The following is a 21,545-nucleotide window of genomic DNA, read 5'->3' on the forward strand; positions in this document are numbered from 1 at the left end:
TGAAAACAAAGGAAAATAACGCCTTTAGGCTGAATAAATTCAACCCATTAATAGGCTACTGGAATCAATACTTTGTGTTACATCAGCGTAGAATGTATGCTTTGGATATCATAAATATCTTATTTGTATTTCAAAGATGTTAAACAACTAGTGTATAATGTTTTGTTTTTAATAATTTTTATAACTTCCTTCCAATCTCGTGCTTTTATTTTCTCCATTAAATGATTAAGCCTACTTTATCACATGTAAGCAATGCAGCTTTTATACAGGTGTATGATTACTGCGAGCACATCATTTACACAAACATTTTTTTTTTGCATTTACTTAATCATAAGTAGTTATTTTAAAAGAATTGTTTCATGTTAGCAGGGTAGGACATGAAACAATTGTTTTAAAGTAACTAAATATGATTAAGTAAATACTCAAAACGGTTGTATTATTATTTTTTTCAGTATAGGGCCATAATGTTGGACTCAAATTCCTTGTAATCCTGCCAGCTTTGCATCTTTTTTTTGTTTTTTTGTTTTTTTTGTTCAGGATCCTATTCCATGTACCATGGCGATGAATTCATTTTTTTAATTTCAGATATTTATTCACTATCTCTCAGATTCTGCTGACCATCTCTCCTGTTTATCTCTATGTAGTTTTTAGGCTACCTCCATCTACACACAATGAGGCCTTAATGCTTTGGGTCTCAATTGCAGCAACCAAAACATAAACAATCATATGTTCTACATTATGCATGATCGATTCTAAGCGTGTTACTTTGAAGCTCACACCGGAAGTTGTCTTGCATACTTTCAGTGACTTGGTGCAGACAGTGAGCGCTCAGAACAGCAGCTCTGACAGTCGACTCTGGATCAGCAACAGGAGCGATCATTTATTTAGGAAAGAAAAAATCTTTAACCGCGATTAGAACAACGAAACTGAGATAATAAGTTATCTTTCTTTCCTTTTTTTTTTTTTTATTTGTTTTTTTTTTTCTCACTCTTGGCTGTGCGCTCTAGTTCTGCGGACTTTTCCTGCTGTGATGGACCGGGGCCAGGGACCTAAACGCTGGGCTTGAGGAGCTGCCAAGGGCACAGGGAGAGGTCTGAACCTGAAGGTAATCAAATCAATGTTTTACCTGTTCGTTGCGCTCCTTATACAAAGTAATTCATTCACCTTTCTCTAATTGCGCGTAAGTTGTTTTCTTGAACTTTGTCTGAACCTTTGATGCCCTATCATGCTGACTATGCGATGATTTAAAAGCTTGTATTTCATATGTGGACTGTTTTCATCTTTCATATTTCCTGCGCACTGGCTTCTTTTGGCAGATTTAATTTTTCTTAAAGTTGAACTTTCATTCAACAGCTATTCAAACAATTTATTAATAACTGATTTCTTCCCCTCCAAATGATCTTCATTGGACCACTTGTGTACCTTAATGCTTCAGAAACAACTCTCCATATTTCAAATCCGCTTCTGTGACCACGGGCGGTTCTAGACCGAGGCCGACGGGGGCCAGTTCCTCTGTAGATCATGTCCTGGCCCATGTTATGGCCCCTGTTCCGAAGATATAATACTAAAAGAAATTCTAATGATGATATCCACTGGAACATACATGGATACTGATAGGTCCTTTGGATCTATTTCATTGTTTTCTTAAAAATATTCTGTTTTACTAATTATTTAAAAACATAAAAGTGATAGCTTCAGTGGTATTAAGATAGGATCCCAGTTTTCATCTGCTAAATGTTTTTTTTTTTTTTTCAAAACAAACAAACAAAAAATACTAAAATTTTTACTGCTTAATTTTTCAGTTTTTTAATTCTGATTTTATAGAAAACTGTAATTTTAACTTAGATTAAGTTAAAAATAACTCCTACATTATGAATGTATATTAAACCAATATTCAAAGTAAGAGCTTTATTCGATCTCTTAGATATTTATATAGCTACGGGATTTATCAGTTGGAAGACATATCTTATTTAAACCTAATTGAATGGAAATTTAACTTCATGCAGCTCCCTTGGCCTGTTTTTTTGTTTCATGCTTTTCTGTGCCCCCATGAAAACACGCTGGACCCCTGGTAAATTTGTCCTAGAACCACCACAGTCTGTGACCAGTGGTGATACAGCTTTCAGTCTGTGATCACATTTGTTGTTTATATTGTTTTCCTGTGGACTTATAGGCTTTTTTGTACGTTTCAGCTTTGAATTCTTTTTTTTTTTCAGTTTTCAGAAAATAGCTGCTTCCTCCCTCTAGAAAAAAAAGGTCTCATGACCAACAACTCATACATCAATCACAGTTGGCAATCTCATACTTCTTTTCTCCTCTGAACCATGCAGGGAAGAGTTATGCAGGCAGCTGAGATCCGAATCTACAGCATAAATACCTTAAGGTCCTGACAGTGCAGTAGCAGCACCACCAACTGTAAAACACATGATAAATTTCCCCCTCTAATGTATATCCAGACAGAAATAAGGAGTTTCCAGCAAAGCTCCTCTGGAGAGCTCTCAAACTTTTATTCCCTTTCAGATCATAAAGCACAGTGTAGCATTAACAGTGGAAAACCTATTAAAATATATTTCTTAGCTATTTAAACTTTACTAGGTGAAAGATTTTTAGCTCTTTACCTATCTACTTTTTATTATTATAATGAAATGACTAAGCTGAAACTGAAGATATTATATGTGCAACATCATATATGTTGAATGCTTTACATATTTTGAGCTAATTTAGTAACTGAGGTGAGGAATGATTGGCTTACAATGAATAAAGAGGTTGTAGTAGTATTTTACACAAAAAAAGACAAAACAGTATGTTTTTTTTCTTCAGCAATTGTTTTTTTTTTAAATCTAATTTGATTCAATTCAGTTTATTTCTATAGCGCCAATTCACAGCAAATGTCATCTCAGGGCACTTTACAGTTCAACCAGATCATTCAGTCAAATTGATTCAAGCTTTCTATCTAAGGAAAACCAGTTGATTGCATCGACTCACTGACTCATATGCAATCCCTCACACTAAGCATGCTTGTAGCGACAATAGAGAGGAAAAACTCCCTTTTAACAGGAAGAAACCTCCAGCAGAACCAGGCTCAGTGTGAGCGGCCATCTGCAACTGGAAAACAGGCCGTTCTCCAACATCTATAAACAAAGGTGTTGATCGCAGCAGCACAGCTGATATGTACACACATATATATATATATATATATATATATATATATATATATATATATATATATATATATATATATATATGTATATATATATATATACACACACACAATTTTCATGTATTTAAGATGTGTTTATATTACCTGATCTGAATGAGAAGAATAGACATTTTCCCATGACTGAATTCCACTATTTATTTCTAAATACCCATTATATAGCTTTTATATTTGGGAGTGTTGTCCTAGTGATTAGAGCAGTGTGCTTGTGCTCTGAGAAGGTTGCAAGTACCTTTTTCTTTTTTTATGTTTTTATTCATGTGACAAGGTCAAGTACAAACAATGAAAATAATGAAAATAAGGATTTTTTCCCATTTTTACAAAAACAACAACCCCTCATTCCCTTCCCTTCCCCAGCCCTCCCCAATTCTACAAGATTATGCTATAAATCAGCAATAACCCACATCCTTCCTTCTTACCGTACAGAACATGTGAATAATAAAAAAAAGTATATAGACAATAAAAAAAAAAGAAAAAAAAGGGAGAGCAGCAAGTACAACACAAATAAATAAACAGAAAACACCACAAAACAAAACTGAGAAGTAAAATTTTTCAATGGGCCGAGATGAAGCCTGGAGGAAAAGAAAAAGCAATCAAAAGTCAGGTTTCAAAAGTGGACGCTTCACCCGTCCTGTAGTGTCGTCATTCTAGCTATGTAGCTAATCATGCAGCCCCAAACTGAATCAAATTTTCCAGGTGCCCCCCTCAGATCATATTTAATTTTTTCCAGGTCTATGTGCAGCATGAGATCTTTAAGCCGCAGTGAAGCTTTTGGGGCCCCTGGTGCCTTCCATTCCAACAAAATTCTTCTCCGCGCTAATAGAGAAGCAAAAGCAATACTATCCTTGAACTTTTTCTTAATTTTTTTATGGTCTATTAATCCAAAAATAGCCAATTCAGGACAAGGTGTCAATTTCACATTTAGTGATTCTCCAAGATGTTTGAAAACAGCCGTCCAGTAATCTTGCAGACGGGGACAGGACCAGAACATGTGAGTCATGTTTGCTGGTGACATGTGACACCTATTGCATACGTCTACGACCTCGGGATAAATTTTGGAAAGTTTGGAATTGGTAAAATAAATACGATGGACAACCTTAAATTGTATGAGATTAAGCCTGGAGCAAGATGAACTATTATTTACACGAGTTAATGCTGAGTCCCAGACGCCGTCATCAATAACCCTACCAAGTTCTTGTTCCCAGTCTTTCTTGATTTTATCAAGAGATGTCTCTTTGAGATGGGATATTAAGGTGTATATTTTGGAGATAAGGCCTTTCTGATTTGTGGGAATGTCCAAAATTAAGTCAATTACTGAGTTAGGTGGGGCATTAGGAAAATAGCTGCTATTGGATTTAACAAAGTTACGAATCTGGAAGTATCGGAATAGGTGAGATTTGGGGAGGTTGAATTTTCCACATAATTCGTTGAAGCTAGCAAAGACATTGTTAATATATAGATCACTTAGCCTAACAAGGCCAGATCTCTGCCATAGAGAAAAGGCATTATCAATGCTAGGAGGGAGGAAGAGATGGTTGTTATGTATGGGGCTGTAATTGGACAGTCCTATGAGTCCAAAAGTATGTCTGAATTGGAGCCAAATTTTAAGGGTGGAGACGACAACTGGGTTACATGTATGTTGGGATGGTAGTACCTTTTTCGATCCCCACAGCCTCCACTCTGGGCTCCTGAGCAAGACCCTTAATCCCACGCTGCTCCCTGGGCACTGCACAATGGCAGCCCACTGCTCCCCAAGGGGATGAGTTAAATTCAGAGAGTGAATTTCCCCATTGTGGGACAATAAAGGATTTACAAATGACATTATAAAAGTTGCTGATCAAGTTTTAAATATTAGATTTTCTGTGACAGTACCATGCCACACAGTCCCTATTTTAGGTGATATTCTTTATGAAAAAAATGTAATTTATGCATTTTAAAACATGCAAAAAAGTTTTAACATTAGGCAGCACTTATTCGTCAAGTGCTGCCTAATGCCTGTTTCATGTGGGGACATTTAGCTATTTACATATCTTAAACTAATCCAGATTCCACTCAGTACACTAGCAAGCTGACTTGTAGCTGGTGTAGTCAATGGTTGTTGATTTCATTTTCCCCTTTGATATTTCATACCAACACATTTGTAGTGGTTCCAAGTTATCTCCATATCTGCAAATAAACAATCATTTTTACCCAGTTCCCTTAACATTTGTTCACAATTGTGCAGGAAATGCCCCTATAATGGATAGGACTGAATGCACATCTATCTGTATGACTTAGACTCATCATCTCAGGGTATTCTGTCCTTCAAGGTTCCTGTCCAAGGTCACTGAAGAGTCATATTTTATCTCTGTCTTCTGCAAACATTTTACATTTCTTTTGTATATTTATTTGTATTTTCTTTAGTTATATCCATCCTTTTTACCTTCTATATTCTCCCTATCTTTACTTTACTTCACTTACTTAACCAAACTACCTGAAGGGATATCGTTTTCCATTAGACATCTTGTAGTTCAGTTAGTGTGCCTAAAGGATTAATTAAGCTAGTCAGAATGAACCATCACAGAGGGCATTTGCAAAGGACTGGTATCGATTTAGAAAAGCTGGTTTACAAACATGTTAGAGAATGAAATGAGATAACGACATTTTCTATTGCTTTTGACCATCCGACCTGAAAGCTTAAGGTTTCAGTTGCAGTTTGTTAATCAATACATGGACACAAACAACAAGCTGTAGTGAAATAAAGACTGGGCAAGTGGTAATTTGCTATCTGACTTTTAATCTGTCCAATATAAGGTGCATTTTTGGTCCAATTGTATTTCTACTCAACACTTTGTGGAAATAACATTAAGTTATTGGTAAGTATGTTTTTTTTCTCTCATGGATGAAACAAAGGCAAATTAAAACAATTTATGACTTAAACTTTGTATTCAGTAGAGAGTAAAATTAGCAGTTTATCCAGCAATTTTTTAAATATTAAGGATCAGATATAATGAACAATTCCAAGTATGATAATTTGCACAGATTTTCAGATCTTGTGCCCCACTTGCTGGATAGTAAACCTTCAAATAACAATGAAACTGAGAAGGATATTTCATCACTCAGCTTCAGTCATTACTAATCATTTTAGCCTGTTTGGAGAAGAGCACTAAAATAAGAGCTCCTACCCCTGAAGTCAAGATCTGCTTTCCTTTATCTGTGAAACACCTGCAGTTTATTAATACTGGAAGTTGTGTGGAACCATGTTTGAATTACTATTTTTGGTTAGTTTGGTATTAAGTACAAAAACAAGGAAGCGTAACCATTAACCGTAAAACATACCTACTGTAAGGACATTGTTTTAATTGCTTTTTTTTATGCCTTAAAGGTCTGGGTAGACTTACACTTCTCTTTCAGTAGAAATAGATTACAAATACATCTACAACAGCAATAACTCTGTGAAGATGATCATTCATATTATAACAGCTATAAGACAGTGCTTAGTAATTGTATTTTTCTTCATGCATAATATTGTGAGCACAGGAAGGAAGACATAAACATATCCTGATGAGAAGGCGCTCAGAAGAGAGACCAGTTTTCACTGACTCCCAATGTGTTTTAATCATAGATGTGAAATAAAACCATGTGATAGAAGTGTAATTAATGAATGAAAGACTTGGATTAAAATTGAAACCTATTTCTTACTCACACATTAAGTACATCATCTGCCTGAGCAGACTTTTGACCCTTCTCTGCAGCAATGAGAAATTTGCCCTTTGCAGAGCTGGTCTGTGTCTCTCGCTGAAACTGCGCAGCTTTAGCGTGTGGCCACCCTCATATAAATAGACATATATTTTAAAGCAGATGTGCATATTTAATGCTGATTTTCTTTTGTTGGCTCCTGCATTTGATCTGCTTGTTATTTATTTATTAGTTTTGCTTGAATTACAGGGTGAATATATAGAGAGAGCTGAGATGGATTGCCTGTCTTCTGCTCATCTCCATGCATATATAGAACATATGCAATAGTGCTTTGAAAAACAGGGGTTCATTTTTTCTACTTAATGAAATTCTGTACCATAAAATTACATAATTTAAAGTGCTGTGGAGAGTAACTGCAACTTGAGAGATTTCTTTGAGTGAATTTTTTTCATCTCATTTTTTAAACTATTTTTTATGTCAGATAACCTAAAAAGGAAAAGACCAAAAATAGTAATTGAATCCCTGAAATTGGAGTCAATCGAACTGACTGTTCTACTTTCCATCTGCTTTGTGATGTGTTCAAAGTATTTCCCCTATAAACCTATTTATAATTATTTCACCTCTGGCAGTAACAACTGCCTTCTGGTTAGGGATGCACGATATTGGGATTTTGGCCAATATCCGATATGCCGATATTTTAAAACTCATGTAGCCGATAACCGATATCGATACTGATGTTAAAGCTGGACAAAAATAAGTAGTCATTGAAAATAGCAGTTTTGTTTTCCATTTCTGACACTTTGAAAAACTATATACTCAAATATATTTTCATATGCTGATATCAAATAGATTTTTAAAAACACGGTATCGATCTATTTTACTTTCAAAATCTCGTGAAATTTCATCGTTCTGTTACAAACTCTCGTGATATTTTGCAAATTCTTGTGAGATTTTGTTAGTAAAATAGATCGAAACCGCGTCAATATATCAACATATAAAAATATGGCAAAATTTTGTGAATTTTCGGGGGATTTCGTAGCATAACGATGACATATAGCAATATTTCATTAGTTAAAGAGATTGATATGGTGTTTTTAAATGGCAATATATCAGCATATGAAGATATTGTGATATTTAATGTATCAATATTTTTTCCTTCGTCTTTAGAAGTTTTTAAGTCTGTAAAAAGAAGTTTTTGAGGAAGAAGAAGAAGTAGTATTTTATTTTTATTTTTAGACTTTAGAAACTCAGAAGCTGATCAAATATCGGCTTAAATATCGTTGAGGCGGCCGATGTCCGATATTCAGTTTTAAGGCCGATACCGATAGGGGGCCGATTATATCGTGCATCCCTACTTCTGGTGTGTGTTGACTGGAAATCACTTCAAATTCTTTATATTGCTTTAGAAGCATGTTTGAGGTCATGCCTGGCCAAAGCCTGCAGTTTAGTTATTCTGTGCCTCTCTGAGGTAGACTTGCCTCTGAAGTATGGATGATGGACCCAGATAACCTGAATGGGGCACAAACTGCTTCCATCAGTAAAGGAAAGTTGTAGAAGAAGTAAGATAGGAAGGCAGCCTTAGATCATCATATTGCCTCCATCAACATTCACCGTCAGTATGAGGATTGTTTGAAATGCTGTATTGATTTTGTTTTTGACATAACAAAACATAACTCTTCCAAAAACCTTCACTTTATCACATTTGTTTTTGGCGTTATTTCCTTGTAGATCTTACCTTTTTTATCAAAATAGGCTATTGTGATGCTGGTGTAATACTCAAAATAATGATGTAACAAGGTGCAGGGGTCACTTCTTTATACAAGGTCAGGTTGGTTCCAATAGTTTTAGGTCTTTATAAATGAAAGTTTTTTTTTTTGTTTTTTTTTTGAAGAAATATCTCAATGATTTAAAACATTTAAGTGTGCATAAAAAGCAAAAACTGAAAAAATACCTTTTGAGACTTTTTTTCAGCAACATGTTTCTCAGCAAAACGTCTCACAGCACATGTTTCACATGTCACTAGTTACAAAACAGATACCATTATGTTGAAAGTTGGATTATGTTGGTGTGTTGATTTTCTATGCATATAAGCTAAAACAAAGTATGATCTATCAACATGGTCCTTTATTTCATCAACACAGCTGACACTGTTTTCTGATGCAGTATTTGTTTAAACACACACACTGAGGCTTAAAGGGCTTTAAATGATTCTTTTTTTTTTTTTTTTTTACTGTAGCCAACCAAAGATAAACGCGAAACAAAATCTGAGATTATATGGTCACCGTTAATTACAATGTGTGCAGGGTTCTTGCCTTTTTCTCTCCTAAGTAACATAGATCCCATATTGTCCCTGTAGCTGATTCAGACAGCTCATCACCCAACCCACCCACACACACATATCTACAGAGCCCATTAGGAGCAGATTGAACCTGCCTTGTTAAATGTGGATGCTTTCTGTACTTAAAAATAACATTAATTATCTCTGCAACATGCTACAGAAGCATGTCAGGAGATGACATGCTCCGGGTGGCAGGCAGGTGAAATTGATGCAGGATACGAGGGCATGGAGGTGTTACATTTAGTTTTGTCTAATCATTTTGTGTTGTGATGGTGACAGCTCCTGATACCTTATGCCCTCGCTCCTCTGCCTAAAGCGTTCTTTGTCATCCAAAGTCATGTTGTCACTACATCAGTTGGTTCTTCTTCATCTTCTTCTGAATCAGAACCTGAAGATAGTCCAGCGGAGCTCTGTAACAACAGTGATTAAATTCTTGGGTGATTTACTTCTGCCTTTGTTTGGCTGGATGCAGGCTTTTTTAGGTGTCTGCCAATAAATTGAGTGTGTGAAGAAAGCACATGATTCCTTAACGGGGAGCTGTTACAGATTCTTTTTAGTAGTCTACAGTGAGTAACATGGTCATAGAATGTGGTGCAGCACTGATCTGCTGAGGTTTCCGCTTGAAACAGGCCAAGTTCAAAACCTCAAAAACTGTTATTTAAAGCATGAATCCTACTTTTCTCATGAAACATTATATGTTTTTTATTAGGCATGGTTCCAGCCTTTTTTTTTCTTTCCAAAGACAGTTAAATCAAATAGTCTGGTTTTATCAATTCTGTTGTACCATCGACTACCTTGATTTAGGTCTGCCAACATAATAGACAAATGATCAAAAGTACATTCAGAAGTAGAAAGTAGAATATTTTACTGAAATGTAGTGGAAATGTAGTGGAGTGAAAGTTATAAGTCTGCCCCCAAAAATTACTCATGTAAAGATACTCAAAAAGTATGATCAAGAAAATTTACTTTTTTAATTTACACCATTGGCAGAATGTAGCTCTTGTGTGAAGCACTTATTGGCACTTAGTTATAAGCATGACTGAAAAAAATGTTATGATAAATTCAGTTCATTTCCCATATACCTTTTTTTGATAACTTCTCAGTATCTCTAATAATTTCTCCAAATCATTTTCTTTCCAGCTTGTGTATACATTTCCTTATCTCTATTATCAAAGATTGCAGTTCTTTAAATTGCAAGTTAAATCAATCCAGGGTTAATCCCCAAACCATTATGAAGTGTCAGGAGCTCAGAACGTTTGACACAGAATTCTAACAGACAGATTAGATTTAGAAACAAGGGTTTTTTTTCTTTTCTTTTTGTTTTAGAGAAACATGCGGCTGCTCCTCAGCTGTGGCGGGCTCACTGGATACTCTGTAGTGAGGTAAATTCAGATCAGTGACTTCAGAACTAAGGCGGGGAATGATAATAAGCAGGAGAGTCACCAACCAGGTAAAGTTCAGTCTGAGCCCAGAAGAAGGAGCGAAGTCCAGAGAAGTTGTTACTCCGTAGCTTGTGACAGAGCCAATTCAGGTGAGAAGTCTGGAGAAAGTCAAGCAGCAACCAGCAGCAGCCAGAGAACGCATAGGAACAGAAGGTTCCAGAGGGAATAATCCAAGGCAGGATCAGAGGATGGGTCTCAGAATCCAGGTAACAGTCTGGAGACAGATCAGGGTATTAGTGCAGAAAAGGGGCAACCAAAACTCAGAAGTCAGGGGCAGAAACGGGTCAGAATCAGAGAGTCAAAACACAACAGGGAACGCTAGAATACTCTCACACTCGGCTTGAATAATCTGGCACCAATCGCTGGGAACAGCTAGCCTGACGTTGTCCTACTCAATTCTAGTCAGAATATGAGTCTGATACTGCTCCATAGAGCTGTGATTATGGGGCGTGCTTCGAACGAACCAGGAAAAAAAAATGCCTCTGCACTCAATTGGATAGACCTACAACCAATAAGAGCAACGGAGTGCGTGATGTATGTTAAGCGACGCATAGTTGTTGTCAACAAAAATCAAAGCGTGCAGTGGCACACCTAGAATAAGAAGATGAGCCTTGATCGCGTTTCTCTGTTCCTCTTTTAAAATTAATTTGCTGTCGATATCTTCTAGAACAGACCTAATAGCAGAATCTACTCACCTCAACTCTCCGGCGGCAGCCATTGTTGTTGTCACCCAAGCGCGCTTTGGTGACGTGGTTGATTTCATTACTGTTGATCATCTGTCCATCATCGTATAAAGCCCACCCTGACAATTTGATTAGCCCGCCAGATATTATGCGAGCATACTCGTGCTACTATTGAACAATGCCAGACCGAACTTCCCAACCTCAAACGTGGGCAGGACTAAGTTCGGAATGGCACCCAGGCTAGGGAACAGGTAGCTTAAATAGAAGCAGTACTATGTGGATCTGATTAGAGACAATGAGCGCTGGGTGGAGCAAAGCGGATGTGAGACAAAAGCCAAATCCAGCCATACGTGCCAAGATCATGAAATAAAGTTATGTTTATGAAATTAATTATTGTTACTATATTGTTTTTTTTTTTAACTCTTTATACCTTCAAACATTGATGGTATGATCAAAGGTACATTCAGAGGAAAATCTATAATTCTAGAATGAATTTAATTTGTTTTCAAAATAGCTACATAGTTTGGTTAATAAACTTCTCACCATATTAAAGCCTTCAAAGCCCCAGGCTTTGTATTACCCGACTAATAGGAATCTCAACTAATTTGTCATGTTCTTTTTTTATTTCTTTGAATGTCCCCAGGCCAGCTATGCAAATCACCATAGTGACGTGGTTACCAAAAAACGTTAACGTAAACAACACCACTTGTTGGAGTGCGATCATGAAAACAGTGTAACACATTGTGGGTGTGCACACACCTGTTTCGGTACAAACTTTCCCTCCATCTGCTGCAGGATATAATAATATATACTTAGACTACAGTCCATGTCCGAGAGCTCGTCTTGGCCAACAACCTGCACTACCTTTGAGACTTTTGTGCCTCTGGTGACCATGTAAGCAGGCCTGTGTCACAGGGTCACATCCAGCTGGTCATACCAGTGTTTTGTCCGACAGTCTGATCTGCTACCATTGTTATGGTCCTTTAGTCTCTTGTAGTCCTGCTTCATTTTCTTGATCTTTCTTGATTTTCTGCACCTGCTTCGTAGTGTGCAAACTCACGCTAAATGCAGCAAAGATATTTAAAAGAGGCTGGACCTCATCATCCTTGTTATAGCTTCTACTCTTCCGTTCCATCATACTTTTCAAAAATTAGACAAGAGTAAACTACACAACTGCAAAAGCTGTGTGTGAATGTGTGTGTGTGTGTGTTGGCTGCAACAAAGCACTGTGAAAATTAGGTTATTATGTATGAAAATGCAAGCATGATTTGCAAAGCCCGCTTTGAGCTTCAGTGGAAAAGGGGCTATTGAGTCTATTTGACTGACAGTGGAATTGACAGTTTTAAATTAGACAATCACTCATTATACCTGCGTCATCTGTACTGCCATTTAACACTTGCTTAGTGATTGTTTTTTATCTCACCCTGTTCACTGACATTAGAGATTCAAAGAATGCTTCCCGTAACACCTGGATTGTTCTGCTCTATGTCTTTCTTTATCCTTTTCACTTTCATTGTATTATCTCCTTACTCCAGATTAGCAATTTCTTCATCCTCTACTACACCCACCTACTTATACTGGAAGGCTTGCTCTCAAATTACTTCACTCCAAATCTCCCATACTTGCTTTTGACCTTATATGATGATATTTAAAGGGAGAGTTAGCAGAGTAATGAACAGAGAAAGTGGTCATCAGATCACACAAATGCTAAAAACCAAATTTATTCCTGATTTTTATCTCTTACTGTACATGCAAAGCCAAAATAAAGGGAATCAGGTTGGGTCTATGATCTTCTTATGAACTGTTTGTCAACATTGGTGCTATCCAGGAGATGGGAACCTTTGAAATTGAAAATGCATAAATTAAGATAAGTAGTCAATAAATATGTAAAGCCTAAGTTGTGACTAAATAAAGAGCAGAATGTGACTAAATATCCTGTAGCATTAGAGAAAGTTGCTTTGTCAAATAAATATGCAGATACCCTCTAGGTCAGACATGGGCATACTACGGCCCCCGGGCCGTATACGGCCCGTTAGGCTTTTTAATCCGGCCCGCCGAACTTGTCCAAATTACCCTATTTTCATGACTGTAAGGCGCACATAAACGTCTTTTTTTTTTTTTCCTCAAAATGTGCGGTGCGCACTATGTGTGTTGTAACTGCGACTTTTGAGACCACCATGCACCATGCAGAACTCCTCATCTCCTCATTGAGGAGATGATGAAAGCGTGGTTGAGGGAGGTGAATGTAAGTAGACCAGGTGTTTTTTTCCACTCATCACCATCTCTGGTAATCTGTGACTCCATGCGTGCCCATCTCACAGCTGATGTGAAAAACATGGTGAAACAAATGAATGCTGTGCTCGCTGTTATTCAACCGCTTGACATCGGTGTGAACCGGACGCAGCAGGCGCAGCAGAAGCAGCGAGTTTACATGCAAAGTCAATGGTTGACGCGCGTATAGGCGCAGCAAAAGGTCCCGCAGCGCGTTTTGAGCAGCAGGCGCAGTGCGTCGGGATCGTTTATCTGACGCGCCGGAAACGCGCTGCTGCTGCTCGAGATGGAAAAATGGAAGTTTTGCTGCTGGAAGCGCCGCATCAACCAATCAGAGAAGCTGATCTGGGAGCTGACAGCGAGACAGACACAGCGCTCTGATGACACATGATATTACGGCAAATGAAAAAGGCTGGATGGATGAGGAGATGATGAAAGCGTGGCTGAGGCAGGTGTATGAGGAGACCAGGTGGTTTTAATAATATAATAGGATAACCAGAATAAGATGTTTTAATAAGAAGATTTGTCTACAAATCAACAACAACTCATGTTGATTTAATCTCAGAAGGAAGTATGTTTATTTGTAGCATCATGGAAAAGCAGAGTATGGTACCATCTTTACAGTTTGCTCTAAGAGACATGTAATGTTCTAGAGGGTTTTTCATCAACATTTAGTCAGACACTGCCCCAACAAGTTTTTCTTGCTCAGTTCTTAACCCATTTTCTAATATTCAATAACAAATGGCATATGGATGATCAATTCTATACTAATGTATCTTTCAGGTATATTTTAGCTCTTGACATCAATTTTACAGGTCTTTAGAGGCATAGCTTTCAAAGGTTACATTTGTATTCTATATGATGGCTTTTCTTACTATAGTTCCCATTGTCTGCTTTCTGCGTGTCTCAAACCACACTGCTTGATGCTATTGAGCAGGTGCATAAAGCATAATTATCCTACAATGTGCACCTTATCAAACAGAGGAACAGATCTAACAAAAAAAAAACAAAAAAAAAACAATTGTCAGGCATTTCAGTCTTGTTTCAGGCTGGGGATGAACTAATAGAGTCTGAAAAGTCTGGCATTCCAAAAAATTCTCACTAGTGAGAAGCATTTAAATCTAGTTCTGACAACCGGGTACTGTGACCAAATGTCCCAATGAGTTCAGGACTGTGCCACCTTTTTTAAGTTTGACCGGGTTAAACTCTAAAATAGTCTAAACAAATATTTTTCAGGCGCTTTTCTTAAATGTAAAGATAGCATACATTTATTTGATAAGTGTTAGTATTTTGTGTCCATATACTGTAACAGTGGTGGGTGAAGTGCTCATCAGCAGTTCTTGAGTAAAAGTATTGATAGTCATAGTCAAATATTGTTCAACTTTAAGTAAACATTACTCTTTCAAACATCTACTAAAGTTAAAGTATTGAAGTACACACTTTTGAAAATACTTAATCAATTAAAAGTACATGCATTTAAAATTACTTAAATATTCAGAATACAAATAAAATCTTCTAAAATCCGTACATTTCTGTGTCATTTTCAGTGTAATTTTAAAGAACTCTGTAACTTTATTAAACCCCCTAATGTATTGAGGCGTAGAACAACCAGCTACAGATTCTACACCACCTGGAAAGAACTTTAGCATAAATAATCCACAAAAAAGGAAAGCTATTGTGATTATTATTTCTTATTTAAAAAAAAAAACAAAAACAAAAAAACAGGAGTATCTTGATTCTCCTCACATTTTCAATATGGAATAGAGGTTCAAGGTTGAATCTTTTACCACAAAGAAACTGTGAATGATTTGAGAAATAATCCTACTGAATAACTGAAAGTACCTTAGTACAGTAATCAAGTACATTTAATTTGTTACGTTCCATACGTCATACTCTCATAAGAACATAATTTTTGGCAACGGAGTTACATTTCATTAGTATTTTGTGTACAGGTTGTATTTTTTTCCTTATTCCTATGTCATTTCCCAGGCTCCATGGATAACAAAATCTGTCTTAAGAAAAAAACAAAGAGAGAAAAAATTTGATAATTTACCTCACTAGGACCTTCGTACCTGTGCTTCTACAAAAGGCCCTTTGATCTTGAACACATCATATTTGTCAGCCTCAAGTCATAGCCTATGTCATTATAGTGTCTTGTGTCAATGTATATTTGGATCTTGTGACAAAATAGTCTTGAACCCTGATAGCAGTTTTTTGATTTCAGCAATCATGTTTTTTTTTCAAATTATTCTTGTCAAAAACATTTAGAGAATATCTCTCTAGACTGTCTGTATTGATGATACAAAAAATCTCATCTTTGGTATAATAAATAGTTGACATTTAATTTCTAACATTGACTAGATTTGAGTGCTTAATCAACATCAATGATTGTCAGATGGGGTGTTTATCCTTTTATTGTATATTTGATTTTAAATTATTTAGTGTAGAAACTTATTGAGGGAAAAAAGGGGTCCAAGCAGTGACAGATACACATTGCTTCTGTTATACTTCAAGGAAACATTCTATATATTTCTCTCTAGCTTACTTTACACCCATGAATTTCAATCAATCTGTCTTTCTGCATTGCTGCGGTAAATCTTGATGCTTTGCAGAGAGAGCTAAATTCCTACTTAACCAGATTTTATCATGGAAGAAGGAAGAATATGTATAGCGGACTGGCAAGTTAGTTATATATCTTTTGTATCTATGGTTTAAAAGGGAGAAATGCATCATCAGTAATATAAAATACGCATCGGAAAAATGAGCTCAGTCTTCCAGGACTGTAGTCCTGGGGGCTCTTGTGCATTAAATGTGTCTGTTTTGTGTCTCTGGAAAACCTGAATACATTTTCTGTCATTTTCACCAAAGTATAACAGAATTCAGCAAATTAAGATGTCATACCCCCTTAAGCTGCTGAGATGTTCTCATGTCTGCTTCTTATTATGCCTGAATAGCATTGTACATCCTTGTCTATAGCAAGTATTCAAGCACCACAGAACTGCTATTGATCTTGACTATCGAGACTTCATCTGCTTGCATAAATGAAATGCTTTTAAGGGGACACTCCACTGCATCTTAAGCCAAAGTCCCCCTTGCCTTATTAGAACAATTACTGAGGGGAGCGAACCTAACTGCAGCCATGGTTAGCATTTTTACTCCCTTCATAACTTAACATTATTATGCCATTTACTGTAAACAGAATACGATTTCGGTTAGGCTTAATAATAAGATATTAACAGCTCAATAAAACCTAGCTTTGAACAAAATATTTGCATTAAAACACATCTATCTACAACAATGTAAGGCAAAAGCAGGCATTAGGACCTCAAATTTTCTCAGATTAGATAAAGACATTTTGGATTCTCACATAAGACATCCTGCTGGATTTGCACAACCAGTTCAGCAAGCAGGGCATGGAAATTATTATTTGCTTGTGTTCCTTTATCAATATGCAGATCTTTATTCTAATGATCAAATCCTACAACTGTATGGGTGGAGCTTTGGAAATACAAACTATTATGTGCAAAACAATTTTTTAAATCTAAAACTCAACAGCAGTCACGTTTTTATGTCTTTATAGTGTAGACTCACAAAGATTTCTGCTGTCATTGTGACCACAAAGGAGACACTGGTACAATACCAGACGATGGAGAGATTCTGTGCACGTAATCAAATTTGGACCGTCAGACATAACAATAGAGGAGTAACAGCAAAAGAGGGTTTGCGCAGGCTGGTACAAATTAATGCAGAAGGACACAAGACAATTTTTTTTACAAATAAACTAAAGCAAAAAAAAAGAAAAATGACTAAACTTATGTGTTAAAACATATATATATTGTTTTATGAGACACACAATATTATGTTAAAACTATCAATGAATGTCCACCACAGAGCCTGTTAAAAGACATGTATGACGACACTGAGAGTGTGCATATCTTTCTCATGGCAAGAGGGAGTTTTTTCTAGTTCAGTGTTGTTAAAGATGCTTCGCAGAGATACCACTTGTGTTTTATTTAATGATGAAGGACCTGGCTTGTTTGGCAATGCATTGAGGTAAGCAGCTGTAGTAAGAATTTGGTGTAATTCTAACTGCTTAAGGCTTAAACTTTCTCATGTTTTATATATTATTTGTCCATCCATCCATCCTCTCCCGCTTATCCGGGGTCGGGTTGCGTGGGAAGCAGCTTCAGTAGGGAAGCCCAGACGTCCCTCTCCCCAGCCACTGGGGCCAGCTCCTCCAGGGGAATCCCAAGGCGCTCCCAGGCCAGCATAGAAACATAGTCCCTCCAGTGTGTCCTGGGTTTCCCTTTGGGTCTCCTTCCGGTGGGTCGTACCTGGAACACCTCACCAGGGAGATGTCCAGGAGGCATCCTTATGAGATGCCTGAGCCATATCAACTGGCTCCTCTTGATGTGTATGAGCAGCGGCTCTACTCTGAGTCCTCCCCGGATGACTGAGCTCCTCAACATATGTCTAAGGGAGAGCCCAGAAACACTACAGAGAAAACTAATTTCAGCCGCTTGTATCCTGGATCTCGTACTTTCAGTCATGACCCAAAGCTCGTGACTATAGATGAGAGTAGGAATGCAGATCGACTGGTAAATTGAGAGCTTTGCTTTTTGTCTTAGCTCTCTGTTCACCACAACAGATCGGTACAGTGCACACTTCACAGCAGACGCCGCACCAATCCGCCTATTGATCTCCCGCTCCATCTTCCCCTCATTCGTGAACAAGACCCAAAGATGCTTAGGCCCCGTCCACACGAAGACGAGCCCTGGCCTAAACGCACAAATTTTTCACCAAACCAGCCTCTCATCCACATGAAGCCGGCGTTTCGGGGGTCTGTAAACAATCTTTTTTTTATTCAGCCTTCAGAGTGGGAAGATTTCGAAACGCTGTTTTCGCGTTTCCATCTTTACGCTCTAACCGCATATTTTTTTTTACACGCATGCGTCATAGCGTCGCCTCTAAACACGCATGCGCGACCAGTATCACAACAACAATGGCGCCGTTGCTGCTAATGCTACTCACCCTGCTGTCGGGCTTACAACAGAATCTTCTTCTTCTGGAATATCTCCAGGAAGAACAGAGCAATATCGACGACATAGTTCAGCACCTGAATTTGACTTAACCACGAAAATGAACCCGCAGGGCAACCATGTATAAATATTAATGCGCATGCCCAACATTTCGTCGCCTATTTTTACTTTGGCACCACAGCACATCTTACAGGCCTGGCATACATTTTGCAGCGTTTTCATGCATTCGTGTGGACGCTCACATTTATTTTACGTCTCCGTCTTTACGGCAAACGTTTTGGAAAATATCAGCGTTTCGTGTTCGTTTTGACTTCGTGTGGACGGGGCCTTAAACTCATCCACTATGGGTAGTACATCCTCCCCATCCTCCTCAACCCGGAGAAGGCACTCTATCCTTTTCCGGCCACTTCACACTCGGCTGCGAACTACTCCAGTGAGAGCAGTAGATCACGCAATGATGAAGACAATAGAACCACATCGTCTGTGAATAACAGAGAAGCAATCCTAAGGCCACCTAAACAGATCCCCTCAACACCTTGGCTGCGCCTAGAAATTCTGTCCATAAAAGTTATGAACAGAATTGGTGACAAAGGGCAACCTGTCTGACTTATTGCCACCAATGCGGACCAGGCTCTGACACCGGTCATACAGAGACCTAACAGCCCTTATTAAAGGGCTCTGTACTCCACAGTACCCCACCACAGGACCCCCCCCAAGGGACATGGTCGAATGCCTTCTCCAGATCCACAAAACACATGTTTTGTGCCCCTAGTAATTATTTATTGGGGCATTTAATGGATATTCAATTTATTTATTTCAATTTACATTATAATACATTATTTTTAATGCCATTTTTGCGACATAACTATTGTGCATATCAAAGCTCTAAAATTATTCACCTGCTAATTTAGGTCATCAGAGGAGGCTCTGCAGCACCCGCTGCAGGTCGAGCAGGTTCTGAAACAGCTTTTTCCCTGTTACGATCTGACTGTTGAATTGTCAAACTCTAAACTGGACTCTGCATCACGCATGCAAAGACTTTTTTTGCACCATCATTTTTTGCACTAATAAGTTTCATTGTTGCGCACATTTTTGTTTAAAAACATTTTTTTTCTCCTTGAACTGATACATCTTAACACTTCTGTACTTTATATTGTAATGTTATTTATGTCAGCTACAATCTCATTTTTGATTTAAGTTGTATGCAATGGAATTTTGTTCTCTGTGCTTACAACATGCCAATAAAGTTTATCTAAATCTGTGCAGTTTAATCTATATGATCCTTTCTGAAATTTAAATTCAGATCAAATCTAGACCGAATTTGTATTTAAAAAAAAATATTTCTCTACCAACATCAGAAGTGAAAGAGGTATATTTGCCTATTTGATGTGCAAAAAATGTATTAAAATTGTAATTTTTTCACTAAAATGTAAAGAAAATACCCAGTTGAATAAGAGAAAGGTCAAATCTGAGAAATGTACTTTCTGGGGATTTTTTTGAATGGTTTTCCTTATTAACTTGTGTCATCCGTTTCCCTTTGACAGGAAGTGCAATCTCCACGTGTTAGACCTGTTTTGGTGCTATTAACACTTGTCTTTCCTTGGTCTGGGTACATCCTCACTTACAAAAAAATACTCAGACAAACAAAGACAGCAACAGATGTGTGTCATTATCAGATGTCTGGGCAGCTTTGATCTGCTGTAATTACTGCTGCTGGCAAAGCATCAACTCCTGCTGAGCAGGAGATCAGTGAATAAATCAAAGTACTCTCACACAGTAACTTCCCTTCATAGTTGTACAGTTATATTCCTTAAGGCTGTGAAGTATAAATATTTACTTTGTCATAGACAGATTTTACGCAATGTTTTGACAAGGACCCCTTAGGTACGAATCTATGCTTGTTTGTAACCAGTCCTGTTGCTTTTAATGACAATAAAGTTTGTCTAAGTCTTTTCATTTTCAAAATGCTGTGCTAAATGAATAGGTTGGTGATGACTCTAGGGAGTACACTGATCCTGGTCAGTTGACTAAAGATCGGCAGAAGTATTTCCCCTCTACCACGACAGCATTAACCAGTTACTAAAGATGGAAAAATGGATGGATGGATATTATGTACATCATTATCTAGTGCATTTTTATGTTGTAGATCTCAGTTAATTGTTTGAAATCTGAATATTATATTTGAGTTGTGTGCTATAATTACCAGTAAACCTTTAGATAGACTTTGGCCCCTCTAGATATGTATTTAAGACCTCATTTAGACACATATCAACTCTTGTATGTAAGGAAAACCTTCTTACCTTAACTTCTCTATTTAAATACACTTATCTAGTTGGTTTAAGACTTGGTGTTTTAACCTCTGCAGGGCTTTGTTTTTTCATTGATTAGAGAGCTATGTTATTATAAATGAATACAAAACATAAATCAAACCAATCCCTTTCTTACAAACTTGCAGCAAAATCTTCCTGTCCATTTTGTGTCTCATCTTTACTAAATTATATAGACGTTTTCTGTTAATACAAGACATCCAATGTCCAAAACAGCTGCTGTAGGTGTTTGGTGGAAAATGCAGTGAGCTAAGTGAGAAACTTTTTGCTCTATACACAATTATTATTTCCTGTATTTTATGGATGGAAACATTTCAAGCTATTGTTTACATCCAATCTAGTGTCCATTGCATAGCTAAATAAGCTTCCTGGTAAAAGATTTGTGGTCAAAAAGCTTATCCACTATTAATGCTGATAAGTATTTAAATTAAAGTTAACCTGAAGAAATGTAAACAGTTGGATAAACCAGATGATCTTCCTCCTTTACTAGCTATTGTTTAACGAACACATCATGTTGGCTGCTTCAGGATCTTCTGTTCCTGTCAGCAGG

At 37.3% G+C, this 21,545-nt stretch overlaps 1 protein-coding gene across 1 annotated transcript in view; it reads left to right on the plus strand.

Moving 5' to 3' along the window:
- The first annotated feature begins 829 nt into the window (after window positions 1–829).
- gcgrb (glucagon receptor b) overlaps window positions 830–21,545 on the plus strand; it is a 69,179-nt gene continuing 48,463 nt past the window's right edge. Inside the window, exon 1 of the mRNA XM_038271766.1 lies at window positions 830–1,105. The gene's annotated coding sequence lies outside the window, so the exon portion shown is untranslated. The remainder of the gene's footprint in view (window positions 1,106–21,545) is intronic.

Source organism: Cyprinodon tularosa, unplaced genomic scaffold (assembly GCF_016077235.1).
Source record: "Cyprinodon tularosa strain WSP-4 unplaced genomic scaffold, ASM1607723v1 ctg81, whole genome shotgun sequence".
Classification (NCBI taxonomy): domain Eukaryota; kingdom Metazoa; phylum Chordata; class Actinopteri; order Cyprinodontiformes; family Cyprinodontidae; genus Cyprinodon; species Cyprinodon tularosa.